This window comes from Brienomyrus brachyistius, unplaced genomic scaffold (assembly GCF_023856365.1).
Source record: "Brienomyrus brachyistius isolate T26 unplaced genomic scaffold, BBRACH_0.4 scaffold36, whole genome shotgun sequence".
Lineage (NCBI taxonomy): Eukaryota > Metazoa > Chordata > Actinopteri > Osteoglossiformes > Mormyridae > Brienomyrus > Brienomyrus brachyistius.
The window spans coordinates 3,250,347-3,263,641 of NW_026042311.1; the positions used below are offsets into that span (position 1 = coordinate 3,250,347).

At 40.7% G+C, this 13,295-nt stretch overlaps 1 long non-coding RNA gene across 1 annotated transcript; it reads right to left on the reverse strand.

The window, feature by feature from the left end:
• Nucleotides 1-5,151: 5,151 nt before the first annotated feature.
• Nucleotides 5,152-7,198, reverse strand: LOC125722010 (uncharacterized). The gene is made up of 3 exons (XR_007386056.1): nt 6,309-7,198; nt 5,958-6,050; nt 5,152-5,224 (listed from the first exon to the last, which is right to left on the reverse strand). It is a non-coding gene; the product is annotated as an uncharacterized LOC125722010 (long non-coding RNA).
• Nucleotides 7,199-13,295: the final 6,097 nt, after the last annotated feature.

Below are 13,295 nucleotides of genomic sequence, written 5' to 3' on the forward strand. Positions count from 1 at the left end.
ACGGAAGGAAGGGGCTCCAGTTCAGAAGACTCGTCTGCGACGTCAGAGGAGGCCACCAACATGGTCCAAGGACTATGAAATGTTGTGACTCAAGGACGAGTCTGCCCTAAGGGTGGGGGAGTGTAATGATGATGTGTGGGGTGTGAGGGATGGGCGTGGAAGGTAATAGTTAATTAAGTGGCTACTCCTGGGTTGTGAGGGATCTGGGGTTAAGAGAGGGAGTAGGAGGCGCGTTAGGGAGAATTGGTCAGGTAGGCACCGTACGGGTGGGGTCCGGGAGGGAGGTGCCGCTCGTATGCCGTTTAGGGCTGCCGGCTGTGAAGCCAGAGAGTGGGCTGTAGGGACAGTTCCCGGTGCGGTAGGGCGAGGACAGTCAGGACAGTGGGGGTAGGAGGCTATGACCACTGCTTAGACGGGGTGGTTGATAGACGGGAGTAGCGGCACCCTCATAGGGACGGATTGGGGGGGGGAGGGAAATTCCCTTTCCGTGGGACGTTCTAGGTGACGGACCGGTGTGATTATTCCTTCCCCGGGGGAGAGTCCTGATCCTCGGGGGGAGGGGGGTGTTCTGTTTTAACTATGTCTTTATTGTGTGAGTGTTCTGTGTGTTTTAAATGCGCAGTGTAACCGCTTAGGGTCGGGACAGGACTATATACAGTAGGCGGTTCTGGTCCCGTAACACTTGCCTGTGCCCGAAGTGTGGGGATTACTGTGCATTGCAGTGCTATTGGTGTGCCGTGCCCTAATAGGGATGTTGTGCGGGATTTACTGTGCGGTAGCGTGGGTTAATAACACACACTTAAAAAGGGGTGGTCTGCTACGGGGAGAAAGCGGGACCGAACTCTTTGTGAATCCAGATCCGACCCGATGGGTCGCTGCATGAATGGTACTGAATAAAATTATCTTTGTAATTGTAGCTGCAGTCTGGTGGTGATCTGTTCTCCGTTTACAGCCTCTGACGCTACTGTAGTTTGGGTTCGTTACAATATCAATTCGATGACTCGCATATTCCCTATAATATAGGGTCTATATTTTCTAATTTTAAGTTTTTTTAATGTTTATAACCTTAGATCTATGCAAACCATTTCGTATATATCCAACAACACAGTACAATTATGGTGGATATCTGGTTTATGACAGTAAAACAATGTACATTTTATGTACACTGAATGTAAAATTAAAGTTAATGAAAGCAAAATTATTGAAAACAGCTGTTGTGCCTTCGATTTACTAAAACACATGTTGGTACAATAAAACCATTAAAATTTTACAGATAAAGCATATGACCATCCATCCATCCATCCATCCATCTTCCAAACCGCTTATCCTATTGGCTCGCGGGGGGTCCGGAGCCTATCCCGGAAGCAATGGGCACGAGGCAGGGAACAACCCAGGATGGGGGGCCAGCCCATCGCAGGGCACACTCACACACCATTCACTCACACATGCACACCTACGGGCAATTTAGCAACTCCAATCAGCCTCAGCATGTTTTTGGACTGTGGGGGGGAAACCGGAGAACCCGGAGGAAACCCCACGACGACACTGGGAGAACATGCAAACTCCACACACATGTGACACAGGCAGAGACTCGAACCCGGGTCCCAGAGGTGCGAGGCAACAGTGCTAACCACTGCACCACCATGCTGCCCCTGCATATGACCATAAGTTTAATTTCTGTAAAAATTCAGAAAAGAAATTGACCAGTTTCACTGAAGGGGTTTCTTTTATTTTACAAACTGTGCGTAAAAATATGTTTATGCAATGTAGTTTTGATAAACCTTTACTGTCATTTAACATAAGAGGAAAAATTATACTGTAGTCAAAATGGCTGATATAAAATGGTTTAAAACTGGGAAAAAAAATTGCCTTTTTTTACAGTGTATACTTCCAGTCAGAAGGTACCACACCGGCAGATACGGATTTCTAAAATAGCAAAGTTAAAGGTCGACGAATAATATCCCTCATCTCTTTTAAAACAATAGGTAAGATGCTGTTATGATATCCTGTCTAGGGTTGGAGTGTAACAGTATTCACGGGAAAGGGGAATGGGACAAAGGGACAAACAGGGTGAGGGCAAGAAGGGAACACCAGTGGGCAAAGGGATATTTTTTGTATTTTCATTTTTTTTTCATGTATAATGACACTGAACAAATAACCCGGTGCAAAAGACTTTGGGAGTGACCACAGCCAAAATAACAAACAAAATCCCCAACTATCAAGTGCGACCCACAGCTAATCTCACCTAAGTGCAAAAGAAAAGGAAACCAAAAGACAAACACTCCACCTCACTCCCTAACCAAATAAACAGAGTTCAACACACACTTGCAAAACAAAACAGCAGTCACTCCCTATGCAGCAATACAATCACACATACATAACTTACACACAAGTCAAAGCAACAAGGGGGCTAGTGAAGACGTAAACCAAAGAAAACCAAGCGGGGAGACAGCAAGCCAAACTGAGGTCGCGGGGGGGACCGGAGCCTGTCCTTGGAACAACAGGCGTAGGCAGGAACCAACCCTGGGCAGGAGTCAACACTCTGCAGGGCGCAAACACTCACAACTCAGATTTGCCAATTAACCTACCCTGCGCACTTTTGGACTGTGGGAGGAAACTGGAGCCCCTGCTGGAAGTCTTTCCCCATTCACCACATTATATTGCCAGAAGACTGAAAATTAGATATCAAATACTAGAGTGACATAAAAACAAAAAACAAGTTTGCTTGTAATGAGACGCAAAACAGAAGATTATCTCTTTTTATATTTTGAGAAAACATTTTAACATTTATCCAACCGGTCAAATGGTTTAATACTTCATACAGCAGCATTTCTAAACTCATTCCTCAGCACACCAGACAGCTCCACATTTTTGCTCTGTCCCAGATCCCTGCATGCATGAACCAAACAGTCACCTTTTACTGCTGTGCTGAGAGCTTGGACAGAGCAAAACTGTGGATCTTTGCAGTGGGGTCCAAGGACTGGGTTGGGAAACCCTGGCATAGAGGAAACTGCAGTGAGAGCCAAGAAAAAAAAGAGATTAGAGAGGAAGGTAAAATGCTTCCATTAGCATGGCAAATAAGCTGCAAGTACAGACCCTGTGCTTCCATTACAAACAAAAAGCCTGTATGACCCTCCTAAACACACAAGTCAGATTAACTTAACCAGGGGAAATAAGCATAAAACTTGGCAAAGACTACACTATGAAAAGGGAAGGTGAACATCATACTTACAAGAACTTCTGCTAAAGCAAATGGACAAACCCCTTTTAACGGAATCAAGTTACTTAAAAAAAAATAATAATCCAAAAATAAATCAATAAAAATTAAGAAAAACACAATCATGCTTTGAACTAATACTGCAGTCAGTCCTAAATGTTCCCATGACATTCTTTTCGTCACGACGCACACTCGGTACATACTGGTTAAAAACCATTTATAATCCTTCATGTACCAGTCTATGATGGAGCACCCCAACCTGGGCCACCCATCCAACATGGCAGATTTCTGCCCCCTGGCCCCGGAGACTAGCAGACTAACCTCAGGAAACAGGGATCCAGGGGGACATGGGCCGCTGACTGGATGGGCGGCTCCAGAATGAGGTGAAGCAGAAGGTAGACTCCACAGTAGAGGACCAAAACCAGGGAACCTGAAGTGGCAAGAACACAAACCAGGACAGACATATAAAACCAAAGCAAACGCATCAGTGGCACAGCCCACCAGCTTGTGAAAGATGGCTACCTGGCATCATGAATCCCTTAATCAAAAACCTTTGTGATGGCAACTTTGCCACCCAGGACTGATCCCTTCTAAAGACCTCAAGTTTCAATGCAAGGTTTCCGAAATGTTTTGAAACATTAGTCCATGTGACTGCTGTGGTATTGTTCCAGGCAGGGAAAACAACTTAGGAGAAAATTTACGTGCATGTTGGGTGTTTGTGGTACTGTTGGGCTGAGGGGGTAATTGAGTGACTATTAACCTTTGAAATCCAATTATATTATTTAAACAGGTTAGTAGTTAGACAGTGTGATTTAGATAAGGATAAGGATGTTTTATTGTCATTACAAAACGTGTTCTACATGAAGGGAACAAAATGAGGCACTCAGATCCGGTGTATTAGCAATAATAAAATAGAAATAAAATCGAAAGAACAATACAATGAATAATATGGTAACAATTAAAATAAAATAGAATAAAGACATTAAGATAGATTCCATTAGGAGAATTTAACCATGGATGTAAAGTGAGCAGGTGTGAGTGTAGCAGAGATTACTGAGGTCTGTGTGTAATAAAGTATATGTGACACTGGCTGAGGAAGCAGCAACGTGTGTGTGTGCAAAGTCACAGTAATAACCTGCAGCACTGAGGGATCTATTGCAGCGAAGCCCTGACATGTAACACTGGTGATGAATAGCAGTGTTAGATATAGGTATAGTGAGGTACTTATAATTATAGTAGGTGTAGGATCAAGGTCTGGATTAGATTTAGTTAGAAACATACAGGGCAAATCTAGATAACACATACACACACAGATTACATATGAATATCAATTTAGGGGCAGTGTGTAGCTCAGTGTGCTAAGCCTGTGATCAGAAAATAGCCCACTTTAGCCCAGCCAGGGCACATCTGTGGGTCCTTCAGCAAGGCCCCCAGCTCCCTGGGTGCCACTATGACTGGCTGCCCGTCACGGCCAGCTCACTCTGAGCAAGTTGGGGGAGGCAAAATGAAAATATCTTGATGGGGATCAATAAAAAGTATTCATTCTTTTCCTACGGTCTGAGCATTCGGTCAATCCAAGTACAGAGTGGTAATGTGGACAATGCTGCTTGCATTTCCGGCCCAGCAAAGCCTGCTGCTGCTCCACAGCTATATATATTCAGCACTGACCTTTTTCCATTCAGTGGTTGTTAAAATAACTTTGTGTAGCCTAGTAATGGTGTAGTGCAATATTCTTTGGTTTGTAATATAAGGGATTAAATAATATCTTCCAAGTGACATACAGGCCCTCCACATTTTCAGTGAAAAGAGACCAGACAGCATGAAAGCTCTTCCTACATTTGCCTCTGCTGTATCTCAGATTTTCAATAGGTAACATAGAAAACACATCTTTAATCTATTGTCTGAAGGCAGGGGGTCTGGAGAACTTCCACTGCGTGAGAGTTGTTCTTCCACCCAGCAGAGAGGAGAAGGCTGTGGCTCTGGCCTGTGAGGCGGTGTATTGTTTTTCTGCGGGGAGATGTGAGCATCGGGTGAGACTCGACTCAAATGCAGCCGCTTTGAGACAGACGTGGACTTTAAGGAAACACAGACTACACATGGAACAGCAATGACTGAGCTGGGGAACGCAGTGAGGGCAGACATATTTATACACAGCACACTAATCAGCGACAAAACAGGTGTACAGGGTTAGGATGGAGAACTATAATGGGATACAGGAGAATTAGGAGGGTTACAAAGGGCCAGCAGCGACCCCTGCTGGCATGAATGGGAGGAGACATGAAAAAATAAGAGATTACAGGTCATGACAGGCGCACCAAGCACAGCAACAGTGGGGTCATGCTCAATTATCACACCACATATATGAGAAAACATTATGAAAATCTGTTCCTAAAAATTGTTCAAACATGAGCATGACCGAAACATACGACTGGTTGTATCTAGGCTACACTGGCACTGACAGCAGAATGTAACAAATTACCAGCTACGACATATATCTGATGATTCAGAAGAAAGACAAGTTGAAGAAACAAAGTGGTTAATTGACTATTGTATAATAATCAAATCACTTCATAATCATGTAATACATAATATGTTACGATGGGAAGAGGGACAATCCAAGGGCAGCCTTGTGGGTTTTATTGCTGAACCAAAAGACATGAATAGAACCCAAGAGGAGGAGGAGAGCACAAATAGGAGGGAGGGAGGAAGGAATAAGCAGGAGGAGTCGGGGAGAACCTACTAACACGGGGAGCAGAGAGGGGTCCTCCTCCTTTTTGGGTGAAACTAATTGCTTGTGACATGGTAAGAGGCAACTTCTTTCTTGAGAGAATTTCTTTAAAGGGCAAGACAACCAAAGCTGTTAATCCAACAGGAAAAAATAGCCTTTGTAGAATTCTATGTGAAGACCCTCTGGGCCAGGCGCCCTGCCGCTCTGCATTGTTTTCTTTGCATGTACAACTTTGTACTCCATAATTTTAATATTTTATCACGAAGCCTGAAGAGCAATATGAACTATATCATGCTTTAAGTAAATTGTCTCATCCATTATTAGATTTAAACACTGTCATAATCCACAGCAAACTGTACTTACAGCCTTCATCCTGCTCTTCAGTCTCTGACGTGCTGCATCTAAATGGGGACTCGTCAAAAAGCCAAGTGGAGCTGTCATGAATGAAGGCCTTGTTCAAGCTTCCCCTGCCTGACAACAGGTTAGTCTCTCATTTGACTAAAGTATATTTAACTTCTACAGAACTTTGCAGGCTCATCTAGGATGGAGAATTTCTGCTGCTGAGCGCCTTAGAAAGATTCTCAGAGGGAGATACCAGTCCTAGGTGCCTGCTGGGTACATATTCAAGACAGAGTTAGGACCGACTCCAAAAATTCTGCACTGTCTCCCAGATTGGGGGAAAAATTTGTATTTTACTGAAAATTTCATTTCTAATAGATGGAATCTGATTTACCTTAGACTTGGTCAGGAGTCATGTGGATAAATTTCAGAACAACAGACGGCCTGTGGGCTGGGGGGGACAGGCAGGTTGGCAGGTGGGGGCACGCGGAATGCTCCTGGGGGTGTGGTGGGTGTGCTTATATGATTTACAGGAGCCGAGGCTAAGAGAGGCACTAAACTGCACAAACATCCTCATATACGAAGTTTTACATGAAAAGGGGCCATGGGCTTGTTGGCGCTATAATTCTTAGCACTCTGACTTGCTCTCTGGGGCTTTGGGTTTTTGAGACAATATGAGAAGGGCAGGTGCCCTTTGGCGTGGAATGTCTCCCATTCCTGTTATTCCTTCTTCCTCTTTTTGTTTTCTTCAATTGCCAACAAGAGAAATTAATATGACAATGCCAAAGCATCTGTAATTGCAACAATTTTCTGGAAGAAGGGGTGTGTTTTTTGACATAAATGCAGGGGTGCCAATATTTTTGGCCATGACTGTAATAGTTATTTGTGATTTGTAATCATTATTTAATTTTATCGATCCATCTACGTACCTACATTAAAAAATGTACAGTTGGATGTAATTAATTTTAAGAGAAATGGTTACATGAAATTACTATCCAAAAATATTTTATTTTGCAATTCAAATTTTTCTTGTTTTTCAAACCAAAAAGTTACAGCACTTCAGCCATTCACATTTATAAAACAATATGACCAATCACTAGTTCAACCTCCCAGCCATTTATCCTTCAAAAACATGGCCCTAGAAACGTTCCCACATTTTCATCATATCTTTTTTCCCATTTAGTCTGTCCAACATTTTTTCATATGAAGCTGCCTTAATCATCTCATCGGTCCATTTCTATATATTAGGGATTATTCAGGATTTCAAATGCCTTAATATTACCCTCATGGCAGTTATGAGTCCCACCATCACAGCCTTAAACTGTTTATTATTCACCTTTGGCAATTCCACTCTATCTCCTAGCAGACAGAGTCGGGTTTGCGGGGTAAAGTAAAGCCTAGCCATTTGTCTAGGAGATCAAGAACTCTACCCCAAAATGGATATACCTGAGAGCACTGCCACAGCATGTGTAAATAAGCCTTCTAAAATTCCAACACTGATCAGTATTAATTAGTCCAGTTCTATTTAGTCTAACTAGTGTCCAGTACTATCTGTGTATAATTTTATACTGAATAAATGTACCTTTTACTTCCCTATAATATTTCCCCACTCTAGAAAGTATTCTTGACCATTCATCTTCTCTATTTTAACACTCGCGACTCAATGCCTCAGTTGCAAAAACTTCCAAAAACTCCCTCCTCCTTCTACATCATACTTACTCTTTACATCTGATTATGACATAAACATCCCATTTCCGAATAAATCCCAAAGAGTTTTCACCCCTTTGGGTTGCCATTGTTTCCATACTTTTTCCTATTTGTATTTCAGGATTGTGCCAAATTGAGGAATATGGCTGCATGTAATGTGATACTTTAAGCTTCTTATGTATTTTGATCCATACATTCCTCAAAAAAGATATTATCGGGTTTGTGTTTCTTATATTGTCCCCCCATTGTCACAGAATGTGCAGAGGTTGAAATAGTGAAGCCAAATCGCTCTCGATAGCTATCCAGTCCACATCAGAATTCACATTCTTCCAGTGATAGTAGAGTTTGGCTATTTCAAATGACATGCTATATAATCTAACATCTGGCAATCCTAGACCTCCCTTGTCTCTGGGCAAAGTAATTTTAATCCTAGGTTTTTTCTTTCCCAACAAAAATCTTTTACTATACTCTTGTACTGCTTAAATATCCTTTGCGGAATATTAAATGGAAGCATCATAGAGAGATAATTAACTTGAGGCACCACAACCATTTTAGTAACATTAACTTTCCCCCCATAAGGATAATTTCAATGCTTTCCATTTGTCCATATTAAGTTTAATTTTGTTCAATGAGGGTTCAAAATTCAGAATTATTATTTTGTCAATATATAAACTCAACAGATTTAAATTTCATGTTTATAGTTCAATTTTATGTTATATAAACAAAATTATTTTTAATACAGAGCATTTTTTTATTAATTCAACAGCACCCATGTTCAATCCACTTAAGTTTGGAAGGTGTATTGGAAGGTAACGCAGATATTTCTTAAGTGGGCATCCAGAGATATCGTCCCCCCCTCCAAGCACCCCTTTTCTCCACTAGTTGTGTATGGAGCTCAACAGGAGGAATGGAGAGGTAGAGAAAGGGGTTAGTCTCACACATAATGTAATGCAAAATAAAGAGTAAATACAAGTGCCATGAAGCAGAATTGAGCTCCAGCAGGCCTCGACTTACAGTAAAGGAATTGTAAGGCAGACATGCTAACAAAACAGCTTTACATTCCCAATTCCAAACCATTAATGGGCAACCTTAGAGTGACAATGGCTAAAAAAAACCTTAGCTATAAGCAGGAATGAAACATTGTGAAAAGCCAAGACTCCACATGAACATGTTCTCCCCTTGCAGAGTCAGATCACGCATTTGAAGTGTTCCCAAGTGTTTGTGTGTTTTAGGTTCCTGTTAGTGAGGGGTCCTTTGCCGTTCTGTAATGCAACAGTGCTAACCACTGCACCGATCCTGAAAATCATGAACCATTTTAAATGTTGAAGTATTTTTGAATTTTTGAATTATTAAATCAAAACATCCACTGTGTCTCTGCAACTTAAGCTGAGTCAGTGTAAGTGTGTGGCTCAGTAGCTCAAGTATTTGGGCTTGTAATCCAAAGTTTGCTGGTTTAAATCCAGCTTCAGATGGATAACTGTATGTTTATGGGCCATTGAGTTATGAAAAATAATCAATGTAGTGAATCACTATATTCTCAAATTACTTGTTGTACTTTTACGAACAACACCGTTTATTAAAGAAACAAATTTGCATTGGCAGAATGAAGAATTAAAAATGAAAATAAACTATCATTTAAGAAACTGTGGAAAACTGAACTTACAATATTTGTAAATTGAAGGAAAAGTCCATTAACGTAACGGAAAATGTGCTGGTAATTTTCTGCCAGTACATTTTCCATTTTTTGGTGGATTTTTTTTTTTACAGTGTATGACATGCTTGAATTCACTGAGCTCAAGTGTATGTGAAAATTAATATATTTACATCTAGTATATTTCATGGCTTCACTGTATTTCCCTCTGCAATGATCAGTTTCATCTAACTGCTGATGTTAAAGGCAGAGCTGAAATTTAGTTTAGTCATGACCTCAAAATTTAATTGAGTAGGTATTCTGTACAACCAGACAGAACTGCTGGTTGGGCTGGTCATCACCTGCATTTTCTAAGTGAGGTCTAAATGTAAAGTTTCAAATTGCACAATATATATATTAATCTGTTTCTAATGTGTTTACAAAATATTTTTTATGTGTTTGCATCTTATATTTTGTATAATGGGCTTGTACATTTGATTCTTCCTTGATTTCGGTGTAATGAAGTGTAACTAGTGAAAAAGAGAGAAGCTTTTGGGAAGCATTATTGAACTTATTGTCCAGAGTCACTTGGGTGACAATTAAGGTCAATATAAATCACCTATTACCCACTGTAATCCTTTGTATTCCCCCCGCACACTCTGTTAACAAAATAAGAGGGTTGAAGTCAAATCAGGTTAAAAATGTAAATTTGATCCTCCGCCTATCGCGGAAGATGCGTTCCAGACCCATCAGCGATAGGTGAAAATCTACGATACAGAAAGACCATATAAATTATTTTTTAAGTTTAAGCCTTAAAATACCCCTCCCACATGCTTTAAACACATGTAAACTTATTGAAACAACACATATATCTGTTTGTCGGGCTAAGGATATGAGTAACATAATAATAATAATAATAATAATAATAAAAATAAAATAATAATATGTAATATATATATACACACACACACAACTTTCTCTCTAGATATGTAATGGAATATATAAAAATAAAAACATATATGGCTCTTACATATTCTTTTCATCCTTCTTCATGCAGCGTATTGTTGATTCATTCAAGCCATAATGGCGAACACCGTCCGCATAATGCTTTTCTTCCCGAAGCACATCCAGAAGTTTTACCTTCTCCTGAATGGTCAACGTCTTCCATCGTAGGGCTCAGAACAAAACGAAAACAATCGGACCACAAACAATGTACGGGACACACAGAGAATTGTGAGGCGTCGGAGGAAAATCCGCGATATAGTGGGGGAATCGCTGTAATGTGAAATCTGCCAATCAGGGTTTTCAGCACCATGGACAGAAACCTGTCGTTTATAGGGACCTATTATGCCCATTTTCACTGTTCATAATTGGATTTTTATCTTCTGCTAGAATAGATTCACCCTTTTAATAGGTGATATCCTAGAATCCAATATATTATTGCAGGGCTATTTTCATTTGATGTTAACCAAATGTGATATATTTATTTTTACTTTTGATATCTTGTCCTTTTCCCCTTATCTGATAAGAGCCGCTGTCCGCTGAGACAAGCTGTTGTGTTTTTACTGCTCATTGAAAAGTGGGTGGTGCGGACATTGTGTATTACATCACACTCTGAGACAGTCACTGACTGGTGGGCTCTGAGGGGGCGGTGTGACCTGAAAATCATCCATCAATCAACCCAGGATGGGGGCCCAGCCCATCGCAGGGCACACTCACACACCATTCACTCACACATGCTCTCCTACGGGCAATTTAGCAAGTCCAATTAGCCTCAGCATGTCTTTGGAATGTGGGGGGAAACCGAAGTACCCAGAGGAAACCCCACGACGACATGGGGAGAACATGCAAACTCCGCACACATGTGACCCATGCCGAGACTCGAACCTGGAACCCAGAGGTGTGAGGCGACAGTGCTAACCACTGTACCGCTCCTGACAATCATGAACTATTTGAAGTATTGAATTATGAAGTATTTTTGAAATCTTTATGAAATTTTTATATTTATTAAATCAAAACATTGGGCAGTATACATGTTATAGCTACTTATTAATGAATAAGCAATATAATAAGATTCAATTTTGCTTTCACTACTTAAAGCGCCAGAACAACGTATTTGAAAAATTCAACAGCAATATCTCTTACCAGAAATCAGGAACAGGTTAAGAAAATCCACAGACTTCGTCGCGAGCAGTTTAATATACGAACTATTTCCTTCTACCCGACTCCAAACACCAATAATATCACTGCGCAGCAGATATCGCCAGGCAGCTCGTGCTTGTGTCTAATGCGAAGTGATACGAGTAGTGTACTTCGATAGAAGCCCGACATTTCTACGGCTGATATTTCCAAACCTGAACAACTCCCAGCAGAACTTTGATGAATAGATAGCATTAAGCCCCCTCTAAAATATCTTTTAATAGTTTTTTTGTGAACCTCCCATTTAAACGAAGTACATCGTGGTGCTCATGAATTTGAAAGCCTAGATGCCTCATCTCGCTTTTCCACAACGTGTCAGCAGCGCCACCATCTTGGAGCAATAATTAGACATAAACAAGCAACATGTCAGGGTGTAGATGGAAAGATCTTTTAGCCATAACTTCTTTACTAATTAACGCATTTATATCTTACAATTATGTAGAACAAATAAACAAGCCCACCACAAATTTATGTAGTACTGCTGATAGTATTCTCAACGAAAACTAATCATGCTAGTATCTCGTCAGTGTCACAGGCTAATAAACATGTTATGTATCTTATTTGACCGTACTGCAAATTTTTTTACCTGTGAAATGTGGTTCCCTGTTTTCTAGTTTTAACATTCCTCATGTTGTTGCAGTTTTGAAAATAGTCGGTTCACTAAGTCATCTCTATGAATCCTCTATTTCACAATTACCGTGCCAATATGGCGTATCACCCAACGAGGCAGCCAAGCTTTCAAATCTATGGCGGTGCTGCCTACGCTACTACCAGTCACATGACACAGGAGCTACCGAATACCCGCCAATCGGGAGCCGGCTAGATCAACCACGCCCACCCGTCACACAGAGCAGAGTGAGGCGAAAGAAGCGTATCAGTTTAAAAATGTCACCATCAACGCGGTGTTCAGTAGTCTGAAGATATTTTACTTTAAGCAAGGCACAAAATAAAGTTGTAATATTTGTAATAAAATTTGAAGATTAGCCATCCCCAAGGAGCTGACAGGAAAGTCAGGTACAGGTTTAGTCCTCCTTAATCAGCTTGTCGGTTACTAAATGTCGGCAAATAAGCTTGCCTTTTTCTGTGATTTTTTTTTTCAGTTAAATTGACACTTAACGAAGTAATCTGAGACCTGAGATATAACATTGGCAACGATGGTCATTTTTTACAATCATAGATTTTAACATTGAGGACGTGTGTCTCATGTCATTTTCACATAGAGGGAGTTTAATTGTTTTTATCTGTGTCTGTGTGTCAACATATGTCTATTTAGTTATGTCACTCAAATGTATGATTAGTATTGACATTTCCGTAGACTACTATGTTGTAATAAAACTGCATGGTCCTCTGGGAATTGGGCAATAGAACGGAATTGTAAAGTATCAATAAGAAACACTATTAATGAAGTAGCCGCCCTAACCTTTTACTTTGTATGAAGTGTGCATACAAAACACAAATAATGCAGTTGTACTGTG